The following is a 24277-nucleotide window of genomic DNA, read 5'->3' as shown; positions in this document are numbered from 1 at the left end:
AGCTTCTCAACCCAACACTGAACCTTATCAAGCTGGATATGAACGGATTTATGCGTAAATTGTTCACGTGAGCATTTTATTTAGGTCTTAATGAAACTGCAAGGTGTAAAATTATGTTTTTTACACCTCGAGTAAGACTCGACCTAAGTAAATCTTACAAAATAATACTTAAGCGTAGTATCTAAGTGGAAGTAACGTATTTAAGTGGAATCTAAAATCTACCATCTTCAGGATCTGTGTGATGATTGTAGTGCACGAGTGTCTGAGGAAGTGTGAGGTTAAGACTATACTTTCAGGGATCGTTTCTATAGTTTCTGACTAGGAAATGTGATTTGAAGGTGTTGTGTCTCTCTAATCACAATGATGAGGTTTGATGTGCTTTTCTGAACATGAATCAGATTCAAGCTGTTGTTTCTTTCATGAGCTTTAATCCTTGAAGAATGTTCTTCACTTTTTGAAAAGTGTGAGAGGATGAGCACATGATCAGAGTGATTTTAAATAAGCTGTTAACAATAGAACAGCTCTATCTATAGTCTTATGATGTGTTTAAAACTGGTAATGTTTTTATCTGGAGTATTGCAAGCAGTAAGCACCCTATTGATTTTTAGTGTAAAGTGTTAACCAGCTACAAGAAACATTAAATAAAAATGTGTGATTGTGATCATATACGCACATGAATGCATCATGAGAAAAATGATGCATACAAAATAAAACTATTTGCCCTATATGTGTAGCATTTCCATGTGAAAATAAAATAAATATGGGGTCACATAAAAAGAATCATTAAAATGTTACATGAAAGGAAATTAATCATATGACAAAATCACATGAAAATGAATGGATAATGTGAGAAAATCACGTGGAATTGAATGGATCACGTGGGAGGGAATTACATGAAAAAAAAATCAGGTAAGAAAATCACATGAAAATCAATCAAGGAAAAAAAATCATGTTAAAATCAGCGACGTGCTACGTGTGAAACGACATGTGAAGTGTCTGAAAACCACACGTGTAAACTTCACACCAGTTGGGATTATTTCCATGTGAAGGTCTACACAGTAGAGCTGAAAACCGGAAAAAGAGAAGAAAGTGAAGAAAGTGAGGAACAGCAGTGAATGAGTGAATGTGGTGATGCAGGAGAGTGAAGAGCCAGTGTGCAGTACAGGAGCTACAGGTGGAGAACAGCTCACACACATGCAGCACGGAGAGATCACATCAGATCAGCAAGATTTTCTGACACTTCAGAAACCTGAGGACAGAAACAGCCTGAGGACCTGTACACCACAGCACACACACACCAACAAAAGGTCAAACAAATGCATCACCCTCAAGCTACTTCCCGACAACGCAACATTTGTTAAATCAGCACAACATGCGGAAAAAAACGTAAAGTGCTCTCACCAAGCAGAAGACTGAGACTCAGAAAATGGACATCAGCAAGAGGAAAGACTCTTTAAACTGGATCTCAGCCTTTCATATGGATCTATGGATTGAAATCAGTTTAAGACTGAAGGGGTTTAGGGGTTTTGGGTGGGAGGGTGGAGAGTCTGAGGGGTTTTAAAACATGTAAATATGCAAAACTGCTGCATTAAAGGCATCTTCAAATGTAACAAAAAGTCTCTCTCTCTCTCTCTCTCTCTCTCTCTTTTTCGTTCATGTAATGACCTAGAAAAAAGTTGATACTTCAACTCACGGTTCTAAAGCTGTGTATGTTCTTCTACCTGGCGTTTGATAGAGGAAGTAACTGAGCCCTGTGGGCGCAAGGCATGATGGGAATGTTCATTCATTTGTATAAAAAGCAATTTTCTGCTTTTATTCAAAATGAATTCATGTCATTTTTGATGTTTGGATAGTCTGTGTAGATAGCTGTTCACTTGCATGTGTGTTATATGTAGAAAACCACCACATTCTGTGTGTTATTTGAAGTGCTCGAGTGTCTGAGGAAGTGTGAGAGTAAAACTATGTTTTTGGGCTTTGTTTTTGTAGTATGGGATTCTGAAGGTTTTTTTTTTTGTATGAGGAAGTGTTGTGTCTCTCTTACCATACTTATGAGGTCTGATGTGTTGATCTGTTCATGAATTCTTTTAGTAAGGAAGAGTGCATGATCAGAGTGATAGGTTGAAGTGTTCACTTATTTTTGCAATAGCTGGTTTGAAGTTGTGCTGTAAATGCTGTTTGTAGTTTTATGCATTTGGATAGGAGTATTAAAAAGAAGTGTGATGTATTTCATTGATGTTCTGTGTGTAACTTCAAGCTCACATGTATGATGTTACATGCACTTAACATGCAGTTAAACATAGTAAGTATAGATTTAGTTTTTAGAATAGTCTATGTGGATAGCTGTTCATTTTAGTGTGTGTTATGTGTAGAATCTGAAAATCTACCGTCTTCAGGATGTGTGTGTTATTTTGGGTCGTTTACTGTCTGAGGAATTCAAAAGTTAAGATTGTACTTTCAGGGATCATTTCTATAGTGTCTAACTAGGAAATGTGATTTGTAAGTGTTGTGTCTCTCTAACCCCAATGATGAGTTTTGATGCACTCTTCTGAACATGAATCAGGTTTTGGCTAATGATTCTTTCATGGGCTTTAACCTTTGATGAATGTTCTCTATTTTTTATAGAGAGTAAGAGTGCATGATCTGAGTGGTAATTATGGCTAAAGCTTGCCCAAAAACTGGAAGTGGTTTTGTTTTATATGTTGTTAATTTTTTTTTATGTCATATGTGTTTTTTTTTTCGATGCAAAAATAGTGTGAGTGAAAATTTTGCATATGAGAATAAAAACATGCGCTTCATATAAAACAACATGAAATCCCTACAAGCCACATGTGTAAACTTAACAAGAGTCATGATTATTCACATTTGAAAATCCTGTGATGCTTTTGGTGTAATAGAACCTGTAAAGTGAAATTACTTTGCATTAAAAGGAAGTGTGTGTGTAAAATCTCGAGTCTAAAATCTACCATCTTCAGGATCTGTGTGATATTTGAAGTGCTCGACTGTCTGAGGAAGTGTGATGTTAAGACTATACTTTCAGGGATCATTTCTGTAGGGTCTAACTAGGAAATGTGATTTGAAGGTGTTGTGTCTCTCTAATCACAATGATGAGGTCTGATGTGCTCTTCTGAGTATGTATCCGTTTGATGCTGATGATTCTTTCATGAGCTTTAGTCATTGTTGAATGTTCTTCACTTTTTAGAAAGTGTGAGAGGAAGAGCACATGATCAGAGTGTTTTTAAGTAAGTTGTTGCCAATAGAACTATACTATCTATACTCTTATTGCATGTTTTAAGCTGGTAATATTTTCTAAGCAGAAGATTGATTTTTAGTATAATGTGTTAACCAGCTATAAGAAATATTAAAAATGTGTGAGTGTGTTCATATATGCGAACAAATGTATCATGAGAAAAATCACTTCAGAAAGCTCGCACCAACAGCCTGAGGACCTGTACACCACAGCACACACACACCAACAAAAGGTCAAACAAATGCATCACCCTCAAGCTACTTCCTGATAACGCAAGATTTGTCTGACTCAGAAAATGGACATCAGCAAGAGGAAAGACTCTTTAAACTGGATCACGGCCTTTCATATGGATCTATGGATTGAAATCAGTTTAAGACTGAAGGAGTTTTGGGTTTTGGGTGGGAGGGTGGAGAGTCTGAGGGGTTTTAAAACATGTAAATATGCAAAACTGCTGCATTAAATGCGTCTTCAAATTACTTTCACTTTTTCTATCTCTCTCTCTCTCACCCATGTGATGTCCCAGAAAAAAAGTTGCTACTTCTTCAACTAACGGTCCTAAAGCTGTGTATGTTCTTCTACCTGGCGTCTGATCGAGGAACTGCAGGATCCTTTAACTGCAGCAGTAACTCAGCCCTGTGGGTGCAAAGCATGATGGGAATGTTCATTCATTACTATGAGAGTAAATCTATTTGTTTCTATAGTACTGGGTTAAGAAATATAGTTAATAAAATTTTTTGTGTCTCTCTTACCATAATTGTGAGGTCTGATGTGTTCTTCTGTGAATCAACTGGTTTGAAGCTGGTAGCTTTTTCATGAGTTTTAATTGTTGGTGAATGTTTTTTGTTTCTTGTAGTGAGGAAGAGTGTATGATCAGAGTGATAGCTATAGATACAGTTAAATGTTAGATGGCTGAAGTGTTCACTTATTTCTGCAATAGCTGGTTCAAAGTTGTGCTGTAAATGTTTTTTGTAGTTTTATGTATTTTGATATGGGTATTATCAAAAAAAAAGTGTGATGTATTTCATTGATGTTCTGTGTGTGACTTCAAGCCCACATGTATGATGTTACATGCACTTAACATGCAGTTAAACATAGTAAGTATAGATTTTGTTTTTAGAATAGTCTATGTGGATAGCTGTTCATTTTAGAGTGTGTTATGTGTAGAATCTGAAAATCTACCATCTTCAGGATGTGTGTGTTATTTTGGGTCGTTTACTGTCTGAGGAACTCAAAAGTTAAGACTGTATTTTCAGGGATCATTTCTATAGTGTCTAACTAGGAAATGTGATTTGAAAGTGTTGTGTCTCTCTAACCACAATGATGAGTTTTGATGCTCTCTTCTGAACATGAATCCGGTTTTAGCTAATGATTCTTTCATGAGCTTTAACCTTTGATGAATGTCCTCTATTTTTTATAGAGAGGAAGAGTGTATGATCTGAGTGGTTATTATCACTAAAACTTGCCCAAAAACTGGAAGTGGTTTTGTCTTGAATGTTGTTGTTTTTTTTGTGTGTGTTTGATTTTCTTCTGTGCAATATCAAAAGAGTATGTGTATGTGTTCTGTGAGTGAACTCAAGTCTACAAGTATGATATGTGATTAAGGTCACTTGAAAATGAGAAGCTGTGTGTGAGAAATAAAATCAGCTTCTTAGCATGCAGTTAAACATAGTAAGTATTGTTTTTGTGTGTAGAGTGTGTTATGTGTATTAACCATTGATGAATGTTTCCTACTTCTTATGAAGTGTTGGTGGGAGAGAGAATGATCAGAGGGATTATTAAAGAGAGCTAAGATGCCTTAAATATTAATTGTTATAGTGTGAGTTTTCTTGTCAGTCTGTTTTGTGCTTTCATGCTTTTTGTCATGCAGCGTTGAAGTAGTGTAAGAGAGTTTCATATGTGTTCTGTGAGTGAGTTTGAGTCTGCAGGTATGATATGTGATAAAGCTCACATGAAACTGAATGAATCATGTGAGAAGCCATGTGTGAGAAATAAAATCACATCCCCCACATGTGTAAAGTTTATCTGTGAAAATAAATAATGTTGGGGAAAACTTGAAAATTTTACATGTGAAAATAAAAACATGCACTTCATGTAAAACAACATGTGAAAAAGCCACATGTGTAAACTTCACGAGTCATGATTATTCACATGTGAAGTTCATGTGATGCTTCTGGTGTAATAGAACCGACCAGTGAAATTACTTTGCATTAAAAGGAAGTGTGTGTGTGTGTATGTGTGTGTGTGTGTGTGTGTGTGTGTGTGTGTTTGTGTGTGTGCGCGCAGAGCTTCCTGATCCCACAATTGGCCTTATTGAGCTGGATATGAACAGATTTATATGTAAATTGTTCACGTGAGCATTTTATTTAGGTCTAAATGAAACTGCAAGGTATAAAATGATGTTTTTACAATTATGTTTAATGTTACAGTGTAGTCGAGTAAAAGTACAAGTATTGACTTTCAGTAAGACTCGACCTAAATAAATCTTACAAAATAATACTTAAGCGTAGTATTTACCTATTTAAGTAGAATCTAAAATCTACCATCTTCAGGATCTGTGTGATATTTGAAGTGCTCGACTGTCTGAGGAAGTGTAAGGTTAAGAGTGTACTTTCAGCGATTATTTCTATAGTTTGTGTGTCCTGTAGAGAAAACAAGGTTGAACAAAAAGGATGCCATCATAGTAGTAAGGGTGACTACAGCGATGATAAAGTCCAGGATTTTAGTTGACTGTTTTTCACAAAAAGACAGAAAATCTGATAACATTTGAAAGAATTTGGTGCTATAGAGGAGCGTTGTGGTGTTGTCTTGTTGATGAATTTGCAGATACCTTGTCCTAAAAACATGATGTAGGTTCCTTTTTTGGAACATTATTTATTTATCTATTTATTGGTGTTATGCTTTGAACAATCATAGTAAATGTTCTTATTTAAAAAAAACAAAAAAAACAATTCTCTCTCTCCGCCTGCCAAGATTCAAGATTCAAGTAGATTTATTAGCATTTATTGGCCTAAAGCTGTGTATGTTCTTCTACCTGGCGTTTGATAGAGGAAGTAACTGAGCCCTGTGGGCACAAAGCATGATGGGAATGTTCATTCATTTGTATAAAAAGCAATTTTCTGCTTTTATTCAAAATGAATTCATGTCATTTTTGTTTTTTGGATAGTCTGTGTGGATAGCTGTTCATTTGCATGTGTGTTATATGTAGAACCAAAAACCCGCCATATTCAGGATCTGTGTGTTATTTGAAGTGCTTGAGTGTCTGAGGAGGCAAGAGGTTGAATCTGTAATTCTCTCAGTTGTTTTTCTAGAATCTGATTTGGAAATGTAATTGAAGGCTGTTGTCTTTCTCTAATAATGATTGTGGGGTCTGATGTGTTTTTCTTTGTATGACTTGTCTTGACGCTGGTGATTTTTTTGTGAGTTTTAAACATTGAAGAATGTTCTTTGTTTTTTATAGAGAGGAATTGTGTATGATTAGAGATAAAGCTATAGGTGCAATTAAATGTTAGATGGCTGAAGTGTTCACTTATTTTTGTAGTAGATGCTTTTTGTCGTTTTATGTATTTTGATACAGATATTATAAAAAAAGAAGTGTGATGTATTTCATTGATCTTCCGTGTATGACTTCAAGCCCACATGTATGATGTTACATGCACTTGTATGTAGTATGTTTCATGATTATTTATTATATTGTTATTCTTTTGCACTATCTGTTATACAGTCAGGTCCATAAATATTGGGACATTGACACAATTCTAACATTTTTGGCTCTACACACCACCACAATGGATTTCAAATGAAACGAACAAGATGTGCTTTAACTGCAGACTGTCAGCTTTAATTTGAGGGTATTTACATCCAAATCAGGTGAACGCTGTAGGAATTTCAACAGTTTGCATATGTGCCTCCCACTTGTTAAGGGACCAAAAGTAATGGGACAGAATAATAATCATAAATCAAACTTTCACTTTTTAATACTTGGTTGCAAATCCTTTGCAGTCAATTACAGCCCGAAGTCTGGAACGCATAGACATCACCAGACGCTGGGTTTCATCCCTGGTGATGCTCTGCCAGGCCTCTACTGCAACTGTCTTCAGTTCCTGCTTGTTCTTGGGGCATTTTCCCTTCAGTTTTGTCTTCAGCAAGTGAAATGCATGCATGATTCAGGTCAGGTGATTGACTTGGCCAATGCATAACAGTCCACTTTTTTCCCTTCAAAAACTCTTTGGTTGCTTTTGCAGTATGCTTTGGGTCATTGTCCATCTGCACTGTGAAGCGCCGTCCAATGAGTTCTGAAGCATTTGGCTGAATATGAGCAGATAATATTGCCCGAAACACTTCAGAATTCATCCTGCTGCTTTTGTCAGCAGTCACATCATCAAGAAATACAAGAGAACCAGTTCCATTGGCAGCCATACATGCCCACGCCATGACACTACCACCACCATGCTTCACTGATGAGGTGGTATGCTTAGGATCATGAGCAGTTCCGTTCCTTCTCCATACTCTTCTCTTCCCATCACTCTGGTAGAAGTTGATCTTGGTCTCATCTGTCCATAGGATGTTGTTCCAGAACTGTGAAGGCTTTTTTAGATGTCGTTTGGCAAACTCTAAACAGGCCTTCCTGTTTTTGAGGCTCACCAATGGTTTACATCTTGTGGTGAACCCTCTGTATTCACTCTGGTGAAGTCTTCTCTTGATTGTTGACTTTGACACACATATACCTACCTCCTGGAGAGTGTTCTTGATCTGGCCAACTGTTGTGAAGGGTGTTTTCTTCACCATGGAAAGAATTCTTCGGTCATCCACCACAGTTGTTTTCCGTGGTCTTCCGGGTCTTTTGGTGTTGCTGAGCTCACCCGTGCGTTCCTTCTTTTTAAGAAAGTTCCAAACAGTTGTTTTGGCCACGCCTAATGTTTTTGCTATCTCTCTGATGGGTTGGTTTTGTTTTTTTCAGCCTAATGATGGCTTGCTTCACTGATAGTGACAGCTCTTTGGATCTCATCTTGAGAGTTGACAGCAACAGATTCCAAATGCAAATAGCACACTTGAAATGAGCTCTGGACCTTTTATCTGCTCATTGTAATTGGGATAATGAGGGAATAACACACACCTGGCCATGGAACAGCTGAGAAGCCAATTGTCCCATCACTTTTGGTCCCTTAACAAGTGGGAGGCACATATGCGAACTGTTGTAATTCCTACAGCGTTCACCTGATTTGGATGTAAATACCCTCAAATTAAAGCTGACAGTCTGCAGTTAAAGCACATCTTGTTCGTTTCATTTGAAATCCATTGTGGTGGTGTATAGAGCCAAAAATGTTAGAATTGTGTCAATGTCCCAATATTTATGGACCTGACTGTATCTGACACTTCCACACTAGAACTGTGTACTGGTTGGCACTGCACTGTCTCTTACTGTACATTTTGCAATTTTCTGCTTTTATTCAAAATGGATTCATGTCATTTTTGATGTTTGGATAGTCTGTGTAGATAGCTGTTCATTTGCATGTGTGTTATGTGTAGAATCAAAAACCCACCACATTCAGTATCTGTGTGTCATTTGAAGTGCTCGAGTGTCTGAGGAAGTGTGAGAATAAAACTATGCTTTTGGCATGTGTTTCTGTAGTACTGGGTTAAGAAATATAGTTAATAAAATTTTTTCTTTAGTGTTTGTCTTACCATAATTGTAAGGTCTGATGTGTCCTTCTGTGAATGAACTAGTTTGAAGCTGTTAGCTTTTTCGTGAGTTTTAAATGTTGATGAATATTCTTTGTTTTTTATGGTGAGTAAGAGTATATGGTCTAAGTGATAGATATAGCTGCAATTAAATGTTAGATGGCTGAAGTGTTCACTTATTTCTGCAGTAGCTGGTTCAAAGTTGTGCTCAAAGTATGAGTATTATCAAAAAAAAGTGTGATATATTTCATTGATCTTCTGTGTGTGACTTCAAGCCCACATGTATGATGTTACATGCACTTAACATGCAGTTAAACATAAGTATTTTTCATGATTATTTATTATATTGTTATTCTTTTGCACTATCTGTTACATCTGACACTTCCACACTAGAAATGTGTACTGGTCGGTGTCACACTGTCTCTTATTGTGTATGTATTTTGATATGGGTATTATCAAAAAAAAACAAAAAACAAAAAACAAGTGTGATGTATTTCATTGATCTTCTGTGTGTGACTTCAAGCCCACAAGCCCTATCTAGAGTCTAAAATCTACCATCTTCAGGATCTGTGTGATGTTTGTAGTGCACGAGTGTCTGAGGAAGTGTGAGGTTAAGACTATACTTTCAGGGATCATTTCTATAGTTTCTGACTAGGAAATGTGATTTGAAGGTGTTGTGTCTCCCTAATCACAATGATGAGTTTTGATGTGCTCTTCTGAACATGAATCAGATTCAAGCTGTTGTTTCTTTAATGAGCTTTAATCCTTGAAGAATGTTCTTCACTTTTTGAAAAGTGTGAGAGGCAAAGCACATGATCAGAGTGATTTTAAATAAGCTGTTAACAATAGAACAGCTCTGTCTATAGTCTTATGATGTGTTTAAAACTGGTAATGTTTTTATTTGGGGTATTGCAAGCGGTAAGTGCCATATTGATTTTTAGTGTAATGTGTTAACCAGCTGCAAGAAACATTAAATAAAAATGTGTGATTGTGATCATATATGCACATGAATGCATCATGAGAAAAATGATGCATACAAAATAAAACTATTTGCTCTATATGTGTAGCATTTCCACGTGAAAATAAAATAAATATGGGGTCACATAAAAAGAATCATTAAAATGTTACATGAAAGGAAATTAATCATATGACAAAATCGCATGAAAATGAATGGATAATGTGAGAAAATCACGTGGAATTGAATGGATCACATGGGAGGGAATTACATGAAAAAAAAAATCAGGTGAGAAGATCACATGAAAATCAATCAAGGAAAAAAAATCATGTTAAAATCAGCACATGTGCTATGTGTGAAACGACATGTGAAGTGTCTGAAAACCACACGTATAAACTTCACACCAGTTGGGATTATTTCCATGTGAAGGTCTACACAGTAGAGCTGAAAACCGGAAAAAGAGAAGAAAGTGAGGAACAGCAGTGAATGAGTGAATGTGGTGATGCAGGAGAGTGAAGAGCCAGTGTGCAGTACAGGAGCTACAGGTGGAGAACAGCTCACACACATGCAGCACGGAGAGATCACATCAGACCAGCCAAGATTTTCTGACACTTCAGAAACCTGAGGACAGAAACAGCCTGAGGACCTGTACACCACAGCACACACACACCAACAAAAGGTCAAACAAATGCATCACCCTCAAGCTTCTTCCCGATAACGCAACATTTGTTAAATCAGCACAACACGCTGAAAAAAACGAAAAGTGCTCTCACCAAGCAGAAGACTGAGACTCAGAAAATGTACATCAGCAAGAGGAAAGACTCTTTAAACTGGATCACGGCCTTTCATATGGATCTATGGATTGAAATCAGTTTAAGACTGAAGGAGTTTTTGGGTTTTTGGGTGGGAGGGTGGAGAGTCTGAGGGGTTTTAAAACATGTAAATATGCAAAACTGCTGCATTAAAGGCATCTTCAAATGTAACAAAAAGTCTCTCTCTACATACTTTCTCTCTCTCTCTTCCATGTGATGACCTAGAAAAAGTTGATACTTCTTCAACTAACGGTCCTAAAGCTGTGTATGTTCTTCTACCTGGTATTTGATTGAGGAACTGCAGGATCCTTTAACTGCAGCAGTAACTCAGTCCTGTGGGTGCAAAGCATGATGGGAATGTTCATTCATTCATATAAAAAGCAATGTTCTGCTTTTATTCAAAATGAAGTCATATCATTTTTGATGTTTGGATAGTCTGTGTAGATAGCTGTTCACTTGCATGTGTGTTATATGTAGAATCAAAAACCCGCCACATTCAGGATCTGTGTGTTATTTGAAGTGCTCGAGTGTCTGAGGAAGTGTGAGAGAGAGGTTAAACTTTTGGGTTTTTATTTCTGTGGTACTAGTTTAAGAAATATAGCTAAAAAAATTGTTGTGTTTCTTTGGCTGTCGTTGTGATGTTTGATGTGCTCTTCTGTGTATAAGCTGGTGGCTCTTTTATGAGTTTTAGATGTTGTTGAATGTTCTTTGAATGGACATCAGAAAGAGGAAAGACTCTTTAAACGGGATCGCGGCCTTTCATATGGATCTATGGATTGAAATCAGTTTAAGACTGAAGGAGTTTTTGTAGCAAAATAAAACTACCTGCTCTATATGTGTAAAGTTTCCATGTGAAAACAAAATAAATATGGGGTCACTTAAAAAGAATCAGTAAAATGTTACATGAAAGGAAATTAATCATGTGATTAAGTTAAAAACTCCTTCAGTTTTAAACTGATTTCAATCCATAGATCCATATGAAAGGCTGTGATCCAGTAACATGCTACAAAAAACGAAAAGTGCTCTCACCAAGCAGAAGACTGAGACTCAGAAAATGGACATCAACAAGAGGAAAGACTCTTTAAAGTGGATCACGGCCTTTCATATGGATCTATGGATTGAAATCAGTTTAAGACTGAAGGAGTTTTGGGTTTTGGGTGGGAGAGTCTGAGGGGTTTTAAAACATGTAAATATGCAAAACTGATGCATTAAAGGCATCTTCAAATGTAACAAAAAGTCTCTCTCTACATACTTTCTCAGTCAGTTGAAGTTTAGGTCAGTTTAGGTTCTAAAGCAAAACCCGCCACATTCAGGATCTGTGTGTTATTTGAAGTCTGAGGAAGTGTGTGAGAGTAAAACAGTGCTTTCAGAGGTTGTTTCTGTAGTACTGGGTTAAGAAATGTGTTTAAAAAATTGTTGTGTTTTTTTTTTACCATACTTGTGATGTCTGATGTGTTTTTTGTGCATTAAATGGTTTGAAGCTGGTGATTCTTTCATCAGTTTTAGTTATTGACGAATGTTCTTTGTTTCTTATAATGAGAAAGAGTGCATGATCTGAGTGGTTATGAAAACTTGAAAAATTTCGTAGCTATAATCAAATGTTAGATGGCTGAAGTGTTCACTTATTTTGCAGTAGCTGGTTCAAAGTTGTGCTGTAAATGCTTTTTGTAGTTTTATGCTTTTTGATATGGGTATTATCAAAAAAAAAGTGATGTATTTCATTGATGTTCTGTGTGTAACTTCAAGCCCACATGTATGATGTTACATGCACTTAACATGCAGTTAAACATAGTAAGTATATTTTTTGTTTTTAGAATAGTCTATGTGGATAGCTGTTGATTTTAGTGTGTGTTATGTGTAGAATCTGAAAATCTACCATCTTCAGGATGTGTGTGTTATTTTGGGTCGTTTACTGTCTGAGGCGCTCAAAAGTTAAGATTGTATTTTCAGGGATCATTTCTATAGTGTTTAACTAGGAAATGTGATTTGAAAGTGTTGTGTCTCTCTAACCACAATGATGAGTTTTGATGCACTCTTCTGAACATGAATCAGGTTTTAGCTAATGATTCTTTCATGAGCTTTAACCATTGAGGAATGTTCTCTGTGTTTTTATAGAGAGGAAGAGTGCATGATCTGAGTGGTTATGAAAACTTGAAAAATTTTGCATGTGAAAATAAAAACTTATTCTTCATGTAGAACAATATGTGAAAAAGCCACATGTGTAAGCTTCACATGAGTCATGATTATTCACATGTGAAGTTCATGTGATGCTTCTGGTGTAATAGAACCGTTAAAGTGAAATTACTTTGCCTTAAAAGGAAGTGTGTTTGTGTGTGTGCAGCTTCTCAACCCAACACTGAACCTTATCAAGCTGGATATGAACGGATTTATGCGTAAATTGTTCACGTGAGCATTTTATTTAGGTCTTAATGAAACTGCAAGGTGTAAAATTATGTTTTTTACACCTCGAGTAAGACTCGACCTAAGTAAATCTTACAAAATAATACTTAAGCGTAGTATCTAAGTGGAAGTAACGTATTTAAGTGGAATCTAAAATCTACCATCTTCAGGATCTGTGTGATGATTGTAGTGCACGAGTGTCTGAGGAAGTGTGAGGTTAAGACTATACTTTCAGGGATCGTTTCTATAGTTTCTGACTAGGAAATGTGATTTGAAGGTGTTGTGTCTCTCTAATCACAATGATGAGGTTTGATGTGCTTTTCTGAACATGAATCAGATTCAAGCTGTTGTTTCTTTAATGAGCTTTAATCCTTGAAGAATGTTCTTCACTTTTTGAAAAGTGTGAGAGGAAAAGCACATGATCAGAGTGATTTTAAATAAGCTGTTAACAATAGAACTGCTCTGTCTATAGTCTTATGATGTGTTTAAAACTGGTAATGTTTTTATTTGGGGTATTGCAAGCAGTAAGCACCCTATTGATTTTTAGTGTAATGTGTTAACCAGCTACAAGAAACATTAAATAAAAATGTGTGATTGTGATCATATACGCACATGAATGCATCATGAGAAAAATCATGCATACAAAATAAAACTATTTGCCCTATATGTGTAGCATTTCCATGTGAAAATAAAATAAATATGGGGTCACATAAAAAGAATCATTAAAATGTTACATGAAAGGAAATTAATCATATGACAAAATCGCATGAAAATGAATGGATAATGTGAGAAAATCACGTGGAAATGAATGGATCACATGGGAGGGAATTACATGAAAAAAAAATCAGGTAAGAAAATCACATGAAAATCAATCAAGGAAAAAAAATCATGTTAAAATCAGCGACGTGCTACGTGTGAAACGACATGTGAAGTGTCTGAAAACCACACGTGTAAACTTCACACCAGTTGGGATTATTTCCATGTGAAGGTCAACACAGTAGAGCTGAGGACAGGAAAAAGAGAAGAAAGAGAAGAAAGTGAGGAACAGCAGTGAATGAGTGAATGTGGTGATGCAGGAGAGTGAAGAGCCAGTGTGCAGTACAGGAGCTACAGGTGGAGAACAGCTCACACACATGCAGCACGGAGAGATCACATCAGATCAGCAAGATTTTCTGACACTTCAGAAACCTGAGGACAGAAACAGCCTGAGGACCTGTACACCACAGCACACACACACCAACAAAAGGTCAAACAAATGCATCACCCTCAAGCTTCTTCCCGATAACGCAACATTTGTTCAATCAGCACAACATGCTGAAAAAAACGTAAAGTGATCTCACCAAGCAGAAGACTGAGACTCAGAAAATGGACATCAACAAGAGGAAAGACTCTTTAAACTGGATCACGGCCTTTCATATGGATCTATGGATTGAAATCAGTTTAAGACTGAAGGGGTTTGGGGTTTTGGGTGGGAGGGTGGAGAGTCTGAGGGGTTTTAAAACATGTAAATATGCAAAACTGATGCATTAAATGCATCTTCAAATGTAACAAAAAGTCTCTCTCTACATACTTTCTCTCTCTCTCTCTCTCTCTCTCTCTCTCTTTCGTTCATGTAATGACCTAGAAAAAAGTTGATACTTCAACTCACGGTTCTAAAGCTGTGTATGTTCTTCTACCTGGCGTTTGATAGAGGAAGTAACTCAGTCCTGTGGGCGCAAGGCATGATGGGAATGTTCATTCATTTGTATAAAAAGCAATTTTCTGCTTTTATTCAAAATGAATTCATGTCATTTTTGATGTTTGGATAGTCTGTGTAGATAGCTGTTCACTTGCATGTGTGTTATATGTAGAAAACCACCACATTCTGTGTGTTATTTGAAGTGCTCGAGTGTCTGAGGAAGTGTGAGAGTAAAACTATGTTTTTGGGCTTTGTTTTTGTAGTACGGGATTCTGAAGGTTTTTTTTTTGTATGAGGAAGTGTTGTGTCTCTCTTACCATACTTATGAGGTCTGATGTGTTGATCTGTTCATGAATTCTTTTAGTAAGGAAGAGTGCATGATCAGAGTGATAGGTTGGAGTGTTCACTTATTTCTGCAATAGCTGGTTTGAAGTTGTGCTGTAAATGCTTTTTGTAGTTTTATGCATTTGGATAGGAGTATTAAAAAAAAAAGTGTGATGTATTTCATTGATGTTCTGTGTGTAACTTCAAGCCCACATGTATGATGTTACATGCTCTTAACATGCAGTTAAACATAGTAAGTATAGATTTAGTTTTTAGAATAGTCTATGTGGATAGCTGTTCATTTTAGTGTGTGTTATGTGTAGAATCTGAAAATCTACCGTCTTCAGGATGTGTGTGTTATTTTGGGTCGTTTACTGTCTGAGGAATTCAAAAGTTAAGATTGTACTTTCAGGGATCATTTCTATAGTGTCTAACTAGGAAATGTGATTTGAAAGTGTTGTGTCTCTCTAACCGCAATGATGTGTTTTGATGCACTCTTCTGAACATGAATCAGGTTTTGGCTAATGATTCTTTCATGAGCTTTAACCTTTGATGAATGTTCTCTATTTTTTATAGAGAGGAAGAGTGCATGATCTGAGTGGTTATTATGACTAAAGCTTGCCCAAAAACTGGAAGTGGTTTTGTTTTATATGTTGTTAATTTTTTTTTAAGTCATATGTGTTTTTTTTTCTTGATGCAAAAATAGTGTGAGTGAAAATTTTGCCTATGAGAATAAAAACATGCGCTTCATATAAAACAACATGAAATCCCTACAAGCCACATGTGTAAACTTCACAAGAGTCATGATTATTCACATTTGAAAATCCTGTGATGCTTTTGGTGTAATAGAACCTGTAAAGTGAAATTACTTTGCATTAAAAGGAAGTGTGTGTGTAAAATCTCGAGTCTAAAATCTACCATCTTCAGGATCTGTGTGATTTTTGAAGTGCTCGACTGTCTGAGGAAGTGTGAGGTTAAGACTATACTTTCAGGGATCATTTCTGTAGGGTCTAACTAGGAAATGTGATTTGAAGGTGTTGTGTCTCTCTAACCACAATGATGAGGTCTGATGTGCTCTTCTGAGTATGTATCCGTTTGATGCTGATGATTCTTTCATGAGCTTTAGTCATTGTTGAATGTTCTTCACTTTTTAGAAAGTGTGAGAGGAAGAGCACATGATCAGAGTGTTTTTAAGTAAGTTGTTGCCAATAGAACTATACTATCTATACTCTTATTGCATGTTTTAAGCTGGTAATATTTTCTAAGCAGAAGATTGATTTTTAGTGTAATGTGTTAACCAGCTATAAGAAATATTAAAAATGTGTGAGTGTGTTCATATATGTGAACAAATGTATCATGAGAAAAATCACTTCAGAAAGCTCACACCAACAGCCTGAGGACCTGTACACCACAGCACACACACACCAACAAAAGGTCAAACAAATGCATCACCCTCAAGCTACTTCCTGATAACGCAAGATTTGTCTGACTCAGAAAATGGACATCAGCAAGAGGAAAGACTCTTTAAACTGGATCACGGCCTTTCATATGGATCTATGGATTGAAATCAGTTTAAGACTGAAGGAGTTTTGGGTTTTTGGGTGGGAGGGTGGAGAGTCTGAGGGCTTTTAAAACATGTAAATATGCAAAACTGCTGCATTAAATGCATCTTCAAATTACTTTCACTTTTTCTATCTCTCTCTCTCTCACCCATGTGATGACCCAGAAAAAAAGTTGCTACTTCTTCAACTAACGGTCCTAAAGCTGTGTATGTTCTTCTACCTGGCGTCTGATCGAGGAACTGCAGGATCCTTTAACTGCAGCAGTAACTCAGTCCTGTGGGTGCAAAGCATGATGGGAATGTTCATTCATTACTGTGAGAGTAAATCTATGCTTTCAGCATTTGTTTCTATAGTACTGGGTTAAGAAATATAGTTAATAAAATTTTTTGTGTCTCTCTTACCATAATTGTGAGGTCTGATGTGTTCTTCTGTGAATCAACTGGTTTGAAGCTGGTAGCTTTTTCATGAGTTTTAATTGTTGGTGAATGTTTTTTGTTTCTTGTAGTGAGGAAGAGTGTATGATCAGAGTGATAGCTATAGATACAGTTAAATGTTAGATGGCTGAAGTGTTCACTTATTTTTGCAGTAGCTGCTTCAAAGTTGTGCTGTAAATGTTTTTTGTAGTTTTATGTTTATGAGTTTTGATGCTCTCTTCTGAACATGAATCAGGTTTTAGCTAATGATTCTTTCATGAGCTTTAATCTTTGATGAATGTCCTCTATTTTTTATAGAGAGGAAGAGTGCATGATCTGAGTGGTTATTATCACTAAAACTTGCCCAAAAACTGGAAGTGGTTTTGTCTTGAATGTTGTTGTTTTTTTTGTGTGTGTTTGATTTTCTTCTGTGCAATATCAAAAGAGTATGTGTATGTGTTCTGTGAGTGAACTCAAGTCTACAAGTATGATATGTGATTAAGATCACTTGAAAATGAGAAGCTGTGTGTGAGAAATAAAATCAGCTTCTTAGCATGCAGTTAAACATAGTAAGTATTGTTTTTGTGTGTAGAGTGTGTTATGTGTATTAACCATTGATGAATGTTTCGTACTTCTTATGAAGTGTTGGTGGGAGAGAGAATGATCAGAGGGATTATTAAAGAGAGCTAAGATGCCTTAAATATTAATTGTTATAGTGTGAGTTTTCTTGTCAGTCTGTTTTGTGCTTTCATGCTTTTTGTCATGCAGCGTTGAAGTAGTGTAAGAGAGTTTCATATGTGTTCTGTGAGTGAGTTTGAGTCTGCAGGTATGATATGTGATAAAGCTCACATGAAACTGAATGAATCATGTGAGAAGCCATATGTGAGAAATAAAATCACATCCCCCACATGTGTAAAGTTTATCTGTGAAAATAAATAATGTTGGGGAAAACTTGAAAATTTTACATGTGAAAATAAAAACATGCACTTCATGTAAAACAACATGTGAAAAAGCCACATGTGTAAACTTCACGAGTCATGATTATTCACATGTGAAGTTCATGTGATGCTTCTGGTGTAATAGAACCGACCAGTGAAATTACTTTGCATTAAAAGGAAGTGCGTGTGTGTATGTGTGTGTGTGTGTGTGTGTTTGTGTGTGTGCGCGCAGAGCTTCCTGATCCCACAATTGGCCTTATTGAGCTGGATATGAACAGATTTATGTGTAAATTGTTCATGTGAGCATTTTATTTAGGTCTAAATGAAAAATTGTAAAATGATGTTTTTACAGTTATGTTTAATGTTACAGTGTAGCTGAGTAAAAGTACAAGTATTGACTTTCAGTAAGACTCGACCTAAGTAAATCTTACAAAATAATACTTAAGCGTAGTATTTACCTATTTAAGTAGAATCTAAAATCTACCATCTTCAGGATCTGTGTGATATTTGTAGTGCTCGACTGTCTGAGGAAGTGTAAGGTTAAGACTATACTTTCAGAGATTATTTCTATAGTTTGTGTGTCCTGTAGAGAAAACAAGGTTGAACAAAAAGGATGCCATCATAGTAGTAAGGGTGACTGCAGCGATGATAAAGTCCAGGATTTTAGTTGACTGTTTTTCACAAAAAGACAGAAAATCTGATAACATTTAAAAGAATTTGGTGCTATAGAGGAGCGTTGTGGTGTTGTCTTGTTGATGAATTTGCAGATACCTTGTCCTAAAAACATGATGTAGGTTCCTTTTTTGGAACATTATTTATTTATCTATTTATTGGTGTTATGCTTTGAACAATCATAGTAAATGTTCTTATTTAAAAAAAAAAAAAAAAATCAATTCTCTCTCTCCGCCTGCCAAGATTCAAGATTCAAGTAGATTTATTAGCATTTATTGGCCTAAAGCTGTGCATGTTCTTCTACCTGGCGTTTGATAGAGGAAGTAACTGAGCCCTGTGGGCACAAAGCATGATGGGAATGTTCATTCTTTTGTATAAAAAGCAATTTTCTGCTTTTATTCAAAATGAATTCATGTCATTTTTGTTTTTTGGATAGTCTGTGTGGATAGCTGTTCATTTGCATGTGTGTTATATGTAGAACCAAAAACCCGCCATATTCAGGATCTGTGTGTTATTTGAAGTGCTCGAGTGTCTGAGGAGGCAAGAGGTTAAATTTATGATTTTTTCTGTCGTTTTTGTAGAATCCGATTTGGAAATGTAATTGAAGACTATTGTCTTTCTCTAATAATGATTGTGGGGTCTGATGTGTTTTTCTGTGTATGAATTGTCTTGAAGCTGGTGATTTTTTTATGAGTTTTAAACATTGATGAATGTTCTTTGTTTTTTATAGAGAGGAATTGTGTATGATTAAAGCTATAGGTGTAATTAAATGTTAGATGGCTGAAGTGTTCACTTATTTTTGTAGTAGATGCTTTTTGTCATTTTATGTATTTTGATACAGATATTATAAAAAAAAAAGTGTGATGTATTTCATTGATCTTCCGTGTATGACTTCAAGCCCACATGTATGATGTTACATGCACTTGTATGTAGTATGTTTCATGATTATTTATTATATTGTTATTCTTTTGCACTATCTGTTATACAGTCAGGTCCATAAATATTGGGACATTGACACAATTCTAACATTTTTGGCTCTATACAACACCACAATGGATTTCAAATGAAACGAACAAGATGTGCTTTAACTGCAGACTGTCAGCTTTAATTTGAGGGTATTTACATCCAAATCAGGTGAACGCTGTAGGAATTACAACAGTTTGCATATGTGCCTCCCACTTGTTAAGGGACCAAAAGTAATGGGACAGAATAATAATCATAAATCAAACTTTCACTTTTTAATACTTGGTTGCAAATCCTTTGCAGTCAATTACAGCCCGAAGTCTGGAACGCATAGACATCACCAGACGCTGGGTTTCATCCCTGGTGATGCTCTGCCAGGCCTCTACTGCAACTGTCTTCAGTTCCTGCTTGTTCTTGGGGCATTTTCCCTTCAGTTTTGTCTTCAGCAAGTGAAACGCATGCTCAATCCGATTCAGGTCAGGTGATTGACTTGGCCAATGCATAACAGTCCACTTCTTTCCCTTCAAAAACTCTTTGGTTGCTTTTGCAGTATGCTTTGGGTCATTGTCCATCTGCACTGTGAAGCGCCGTCCAATGAGTTCTGAAGCATTTGGCTGAATATGAGCAGATAATATTGCCCGAAACACTTCAGAATTCATCCTGCTGTCAGCAGTCACATCATCAATAAATACAAGAGAACCAGTTCCATTGGCAACCATACATGCCCACGCCATGACACTACCACCACCATGCTTCACTGATGAGGTGGTATGCTTAGGATCATGAGCAGTTCCGTTCCTTCTCCATACTCTTCTCTTCCCATCACTCTGGTACAAGTTGATCTTGGTCTCATCTGTCCATAGGATGTTGTTCCAGAACTGTGAAGGCTTTTTTAGATGTCATTAGGCAAACTCTAAACAGGCCTTCCTGTTTTTGAGGCTCACCAATGGTTTACATCTTGTGGTGAACCCTCTGTATTCACTCTGGTGAAGTCTTCTCTTGATTGTTGACTTTGACACACATATACCTACCTCCTGGAGAGTGTTCTTGATCTGGCCAACTGTTGTGAAGGGTGTTTTCTTCACCATGGAAAGAATTCTTCGGTCATCCACCACAGTTGTTTTCCGTGGTCTTCCGGGTCTTTTGGTGTTGCTGAGCTCACCCGTGCATTCCTTCTTTTTAAGAAAGTTCCAAACAGTTGTTTTGGCCACGCCTAATGTTTTTGCTATCTCTCTGATGGGTTGGTTTTGTTTTTTTCAGCCTAATGATGGCTTGCTTCACTGATAGTGACAGCTCTTTGGATCTCATCTTGAGAGTTGACAGCAACAGATTCCAAATGCAAATAGCACACTTGAAATGAGCTCTGGACCTTTTATCTGCTCATTGTAATTGGGATAATGAGGGAATAACACACACCTGGCCATGGAACAGCTGAGAAGCCAATTGTCCCATCACTTTTGGTCCCTTAACAAGTGGGAGGCACATATGCAAACTGTTGTAATTCCTACAGCGTTCACCTGATTTGGATGTAAATACCCTCAAATTAAAGCTGACAGTCTGCAGTTAAAGCACATCTTGTTCGTTTCATTTGAAATCCATTGTGGTGGTGTATAGAGCCAAAAATGTTAGAATTGTGTCAATGTCCCAATATTTATGGACCTGACTGTATCTGACACTTCCACACTAGAACTGTGTACTGGTTGGCACTGCACTGTCTCTTACTGTACATTTTGCAATTTTCTGCTTTTATTCAAAATGGATTCATGTCATTTTTGATGTTTGGATAGTCTGTGTAGATAGCTGTTCATTTGCATGTGTGTTATGTGTAGAATCAAAAACCCACCACATTCAGGATCTGTGTGTCATTTGAAGTGCTCGAGTGTCTGAGGAAGTGTGAGAATAAAACTATGCTTTTGGCATGTGTTTCTGTAGTACTGGGTTAAGAAACATAGTTAATAAAATTTTTTCTTTAGTGTTTGTCTTACCATAATTGTAAGGTCTGATGTGTCCTTCTGTGAATGAACTAGTTTGAAGCTGTTAGCTTTTTCGTGAGTTTTAAATGTTGATGAATATTCTTTGTTTTTTATGGTGAGTAAGAGTATATGGTCTAAGTGATAGATATAGCTGCAATTAAATGTTAGATGGCTGAAGTGTTCACTTATTTCTGCAGTAGCTGGTTCAAAGTTGTGCTCAAAGTATGAGTATTATCAAAAAAAAGTGTGATATATTTCATTGATCTTCTGTGTGTGATGTTACATGCACTTAACATGCAGTTAAACATAAGTATTTTTCATGATTATTTATTATATTGTTATTCTTTTGCACTATCTGTTACATCTGACACTTCCACACTAGAAATGTGTACTGGTCGGTGTCACACTGTCTCTTATTGTGTATGTATTTTGATATGGGTATTATCAAAAAAAAACAAAAAACAAAAAACAAGTGTGATGTATTTCATTGATCTTCTGTGTGTGACTTCAAGCCTACAAGCCCTATCTAGAGTCTAAAATCCACCATCTTCAGGATCTGTGTGATGTTTGTAGTGCACGAGTGTCTGAGGAAGTGTGAGGTTAAGACTATACTTTCAGGAATCATTTCTATAGTGTCTAACTAGGAAATGTGATTTGAAGGTGTTGTGTCTCTCTAACCACAATGATGAGTTTTGATGCACTCTTCTGAACATGAATCAGGTTTTGGCTAATGATTCTTTCATGGGCTTTAACCTTTGATGAATGTTCTCTATCTTTTTATAGAGAGGAAGAGTGCATGATCTGAGTGGTTATGAAAACTTGAAAAATTTTGCATGTGAAAATAAAAACTTATTCTTCATGTAGAACAATATGTGAAAAAGCCACATGTGTAAGCTTCACATGAGTCATGATTATTCACATGTGAAGTTCATGTGATGCTTCTGGTGTAATAGAACCGTTAAAGTGAAATTACTTTGCCTTAAAAGGAAGTGTGTTTGTGTGTGTGTGCAGCTTCTCAACCCAACACTGAACCTTATCAAGCTGGATATGAACGGATTTATGCGTAAATTGTTCACGTGAGCATTTTATTTAGGTCTTAATGAAACTGCAAGGTGTAAAATTATGTTTTTTACACCTCGAGTAAGACTCGACCTAAGTAAATCTTACAAAATAATACTTAAGCGTAGTATCTAAGTGGAAGTAACGTATTTAAGTGGAATCTAAAATCTACCATCTTCAGGATCTGTGTGATGTTTGTAGTGCACGACTGTCTGAGGAAGTGTGAGGTTAAGACTGTACTTTCTGGGATCATTTCTATAGTTTCTGACTAGGAAGTGTGATTTGAAGGTGTTGTGTCTCTCTAATCACAATGATGAGGTTTGATGTGCTTTTCTGAACATGAATCAGATTCAAGCTGTTGTTTCTTTCATGAGCTTTAATCCTTGAAGAATGTTCTTCACTTTTTGAAAAGTGTGAGAGGATGAGCACATGATCAGAGTGATTTTAAATAAGCTGTTAACAATAGAACAGCTCTATCTATAGTCTTATGATGTGTTTAAAACTGGTAATGTTTTTATCTGGAGTATTGCAAGCAGTAAGCACCCTATTGATTTTTAGTGTAATGTGTTAACCAGCTACAAGAAACATTAAATAAAAATGTGTGATTGTGATCATATACGCACATGAATGCATCATGAGAAAAATCATGCATACAAAATAAAACTATTTGCCCTATATGTGTAGCATTTCCATGTGAAAATAAAATAAATATGGGGTCACATAAAAAGAATCATTAAAATGTTACATGAAAGGAAATTAATCATATGACAAAATCACATGAAAATGAATGGATAATGTGAGAAAATCACGTGGAAATGAATGGATCACGTGGGGGGGAATTACATGAAAAAAAAATCAGGTGAGAAGATCACATGAAAATCAATCAAGGAAAAAAAATCATGTTAAAATCAGCGACGTGCTACGTGTGAAACGACATGTGAAGTGTCTGAAAACCACACGTGTAAACTTCACACCAGTTGGGATTATTTCCATGTGAAGGTCTACACAGTAGAGCTGAAAACCGGAAAAAGAGAAGAAAGTGAAGAAAGTGAGGAACAGCAGTGAATGAGTGAATGTGGTGATGCAGGAGAGTGAAGAGCCAGTGTGCAGTACAGGAGCTACAGGTGGAGAACAGCTCACACACATGCAGCACGGAGAGATCACATCAGATCAGCAAGATTTTCTGACACTTCAGAAACCTGAGGACAGAAACAGCCTGAGGACCTGTACACCACAGCACACACACACCAACAAAAGGTCAAACAAATGCATCACCCTCAAGCTACTTCCCGACAACGCAACATTTGTTAAATCAGCACAACATGCGGAAAAAAACGTAAAGTGCTCTCACCAAGCAGAAGACTGAGACTCAGAAAATGGACATCAGCAAGAGGAAAGACTCTTTAAACTGGATCTCAGCCTTTCATATGGATCTATGGATTGTAATCAGTTTAAGACTGAAGGAGTTTTGGGTTTTTGGGTGGGAGGGTGGAGAGTCTGAGGGGTTTTAAAACATGTAAATATGCAAAACTGCTGCATTAAAGGCATCTTCAAATGTAACAAAAAGTCTCTCTCTCTCTCTCTCTCTCTCTCTCTTTTTCG

At 36.5% G+C, this 24277-nt stretch overlaps 12 non-coding genes and 1 pseudogene across 12 annotated transcripts; all 13 read left to right on the top strand.

Annotated features, from left to right (window-relative positions):
* Nucleotides 1-280: 280 nt before the first annotated feature.
* On the top strand, nucleotides 281-493 carry LOC128318258 (small nucleolar RNA U3). Its single transcript, XR_008301732.1, has one exon. It is a non-coding gene; the product is annotated as a small nucleolar RNA U3 (small nucleolar RNA).
* A 1949-nt stretch (nucleotides 494-2442) lies between these two features.
* LOC128318255 (small nucleolar RNA U3) lies at nucleotides 2443-2649 on the top strand. Its single transcript, XR_008301729.1, has one exon. It is a non-coding gene; the product is annotated as a small nucleolar RNA U3 (small nucleolar RNA).
* Nucleotides 2650-3021: 372 nt separating this feature from the next.
* On the top strand, nucleotides 3022-3234 carry LOC128318231 (small nucleolar RNA U3). Its single transcript, XR_008301707.1, has one exon. It is a non-coding gene; the product is annotated as a small nucleolar RNA U3 (small nucleolar RNA).
* A 1250-nt stretch (nucleotides 3235-4484) lies between these two features.
* On the top strand, nucleotides 4485-4691 carry LOC128318254 (small nucleolar RNA U3). The gene has a single exon (XR_008301728.1). It is a non-coding gene; the product is annotated as a small nucleolar RNA U3 (small nucleolar RNA).
* Nucleotides 4692-9539: 4848 nt separating this feature from the next.
* LOC128318256 (small nucleolar RNA U3) lies at nucleotides 9540-9752 on the top strand. The gene has a single exon (XR_008301730.1). It is a non-coding gene; the product is annotated as a small nucleolar RNA U3 (small nucleolar RNA).
* Nucleotides 9753-12047: 2295 nt separating this feature from the next.
* Nucleotides 12048-12256, top strand: LOC128318243 (small nucleolar RNA U3). The gene has a single exon (XR_008301718.1). It is a non-coding gene; the product is annotated as a small nucleolar RNA U3 (small nucleolar RNA).
* Nucleotides 12257-12627: 371 nt separating this feature from the next.
* Nucleotides 12628-12835, top strand: LOC128318252 (small nucleolar RNA U3). The gene has a single exon (XR_008301726.1). It is a non-coding gene; the product is annotated as a small nucleolar RNA U3 (small nucleolar RNA).
* Nucleotides 12836-13312: 477 nt separating this feature from the next.
* LOC113540716 (small nucleolar RNA U3) lies at nucleotides 13313-13525 on the top strand. The gene has a single exon (XR_003404090.3). It is a non-coding gene; the product is annotated as a small nucleolar RNA U3 (small nucleolar RNA).
* Nucleotides 13526-15491: 1966 nt separating this feature from the next.
* Nucleotides 15492-15698, top strand: LOC113540704 (small nucleolar RNA U3). Its single transcript, XR_003404078.3, has one exon. It is a non-coding gene; the product is annotated as a small nucleolar RNA U3 (small nucleolar RNA).
* Nucleotides 15699-16071: 373 nt separating this feature from the next.
* Nucleotides 16072-16284, top strand: LOC128318229 (small nucleolar RNA U3). The gene has a single exon (XR_008301705.1). It is a non-coding gene; the product is annotated as a small nucleolar RNA U3 (small nucleolar RNA).
* A 1001-nt stretch (nucleotides 16285-17285) lies between these two features.
* Nucleotides 17286-17412, top strand: LOC128318239 (uncharacterized; annotated as a pseudogene).
* Nucleotides 17413-22218: 4806 nt separating this feature from the next.
* On the top strand, nucleotides 22219-22426 carry LOC128318240 (small nucleolar RNA U3). The gene has a single exon (XR_008301716.1). It is a non-coding gene; the product is annotated as a small nucleolar RNA U3 (small nucleolar RNA).
* A 479-nt stretch (nucleotides 22427-22905) lies between these two features.
* Nucleotides 22906-23118, top strand: LOC117597230 (small nucleolar RNA U3). The gene has a single exon (XR_004578138.2). It is a non-coding gene; the product is annotated as a small nucleolar RNA U3 (small nucleolar RNA).
* Nucleotides 23119-24277: the final 1159 nt, after the last annotated feature.

Source organism: Pangasianodon hypophthalmus, chromosome 4 (assembly GCF_027358585.1).
Source record: "Pangasianodon hypophthalmus isolate fPanHyp1 chromosome 4, fPanHyp1.pri, whole genome shotgun sequence".
Lineage (NCBI taxonomy): Eukaryota > Metazoa > Chordata > Actinopteri > Siluriformes > Pangasiidae > Pangasianodon > Pangasianodon hypophthalmus.
This window is presented reverse-complemented; position numbering and strand designations above follow the sequence as displayed.